The 2611-nt window shown below is 42.3% G+C and overlaps 1 pseudogene; it reads right to left on the bottom strand.

The window, feature by feature from the left end:
- Positions 1 to 1473: 1473 nt before the first annotated feature.
- LOC125103087 (60S ribosomal protein L31-like) lies at positions 1474 to 1843 on the bottom strand (annotated as a pseudogene).
- Between the last annotated feature and the right edge of the window lie 768 nt (positions 1844 to 2611).

Raw genomic sequence — 2611 nt, 5'->3', positions numbered from 1 at the left:
ACCTGACCCTGTCACTTTGGAATGTTCCACTCCATCGGTGTATCCTACTTACTTCTCCCTTCCTCTGAGACCCTTCTCCCTCTTGTCATGTGCACACCTGAAAGCCCATACAAACTCCTTCACACTGAGATAATAATACATAGCCGTTTAATGGGATGGGTGAAAAGAGCTTTTAGTTTAACACAAAATGTTTTAATCCCAAAAGATGAAAATTCTGACATCAGAAATAAGCTCTTACGGGATGGCCACTTGCCAGAGGAAGCCACCATAAACCTCCATGGAATCCTTTTATAGATTTGTATTTATTTTCTGAGACAGGATGTAGGTCTCTGCCCCCATCATTCCTGTGCCCCTCCCAAGTCTCACCCGTGGTGGGATTGGGGCCTTTTGGTCTAATGGCATATGATGTATGAGCAAGAGTCTCAGGAACTCCACTCTGAAGAGTGTGATGATGACCTGGAGAACATAGACTTGCTGGAATATAGCTGAGGATAAGTAACAAATGAAATCTGGACACAAGGGACAGTGCTTCAAGAAGAAGACCCCAGGGGACTTGGGGTTTCCAGGTGAATTTCCAACATCTAGTGGCAGAATTATATATACACATCCATTTCTTCTGCAAACTTGGTACTGAGTGTCTAGTATAGATGAAGCACTGAGTGAGGCCTTAGGGTAGGATAGGGTAATGGACATTAGTATGGCAAAAATAAAAAAAAGAGTGGCCCCCTTTCCCCAAGGCCCTTATGAATTAGCTGAAAAAGGGGAGCAGAAACAAGTGAAATGAGGGTCTGCTGGCATCACCTATGAAACCAATATGGAGCTACACAGCAAAAGGATTCCAAGTCACCAGGGTAAAAGACCGGGAGAGACTTTGGGTATTGCCCCAGCATTCTCAGCTGGTAGGAAGCGATGGGCTCCTAGTTTGGGAGGCAGGAGAGCAGGCCTGGTGGAGGGGACCCGGGTCGACCTCATTCTAAAAACAGGAACAGGCATGGAGCATGGTCTAGTGTTCATTCCACCCCAGCTTTCCCAAGAAAGTAAGAGAGACACTATGAAGATTAAATCCACTGTCAGTTTTAAAGGAGGCAAGCCCTGTTCCAAATTAACAGAGCAATTAACCTGTAGAGCCAGAGGAACACACACAACCTGGCAACTTTCAAAGGATGTAATTTATCCAATTAAACATTTTATGCCACTGTTAACTACATAGGGTTAGTGTATTAGTAACCCAAAAGGTCTCTAATTCCTAGGCCTTTCGGATTTTTTATCTTTCTGCCCAGGTACATCTGTCTGCCTATACAATTATCTCATCCAAAGCACACTATATGATATAATTATATGGAAGTTTATTTAACTCTATTTCTGTTCTGTGGACCATACATTACTCAAAGTTTATATAAGCTGCTTAGAAATGGTGTTCCAGCTTTTTTTTTTTTTTTTTGCAGTTTTATTCCTTTATTTGATAATCAGCAATTAGTTCTCATCCACATTAGCAGTCTGTAGATTTCTGAAAGTGGTGACAGGTACATAGGTAACCAACGTATAGAGCTTGTTTAGTGACTCTTCATACCCCTTCTGTTTTCTGGACCACTACTCATGGATATAGTATGGAGCATTCCTTATTCCTTTGGCCCAGATAGCTTTGTTGAGCTTGGTTTCAACATGCACATCTACAGTTCCCATCTCCTTCATGGCAATATCTCTTTGATAGCCCGAGGGGCACGCTTCTCCAGAAACCCACTCCATGGATGCACTTGTGAATGTCGATGGTGTATTCTCTGGTCAGTACCTCATTGAAGACAGAATGAACCTTCTTCTTGCCACCCTTTTTTGCAGAAGCCATTCTGCCAGACCCAGGGTGGGAAGTGGTTTCCTAGCTTTTCATAAAGCTTCCTTCCTTTCTTCTATTCATATACTTTTTAAGAACTTGTTAACACCCTGTTGTCCATGCATTTTTACTTGACCAACCCAATATACAATGAGTGCCCCCAAGATCCTACCCCCACATAACTCACTTGACACTTGCCTCATATTTTGTCTTGCACCTGATAGAGCACAAATTTGTTGAGGGGAAGGATCAAGTCTTCTATTTCGATCACTTGTAGATCTGGAAGAATGCTCAGTACCTAATGGAGCTTTAATACATGATAAGTAGGTGCTGACCCACCAGAGCTTGGGTGATAGCCATGCACTTTAGCAAGAGCACAAGTTTTACAAAATAAGCCCACCTCTTCAGGCAGCCCAACCTAATCAAATCTGTGGGCAAGGAATAGTGTTTAGGTTTATATCACTTAGAAACTTTCAGGTGGCAGGAAACCTAATTCAAATGGCTTTTTAAAAAGACAAAATGAATTCATGCAGATAATCACAAAGCCCAGGGACAGTCTGGCTCTGGGTGTATTTGGGTTCAGAACTCAAATTGTATCATTAAACAAGATTTTCCCAATCTCTCAACTTTATCTTCTCACATTTTGGCTTTGCTTCTAGGCTCTTCCTCCTAACATGATGGGAATGGTGACAGCTTGAAACCTAATGATGTCTCAGCCAATGGAAAAGAGTACCACCATCTACCCTAACTGTCTGATGGAATCTCATCAGCTCTGATTTGCTT

The sequence above is a fragment of the Lutra lutra genome, chromosome 6 (assembly GCF_902655055.1).
Source record: "Lutra lutra chromosome 6, mLutLut1.2, whole genome shotgun sequence".
Classification (NCBI taxonomy): Eukaryota; Metazoa; Chordata; class Mammalia; order Carnivora; family Mustelidae; genus Lutra; species Lutra lutra.
Note: the sequence above shows the minus strand (reverse complement) of the source record. Positions and strands in the feature narration are given on the sequence as shown.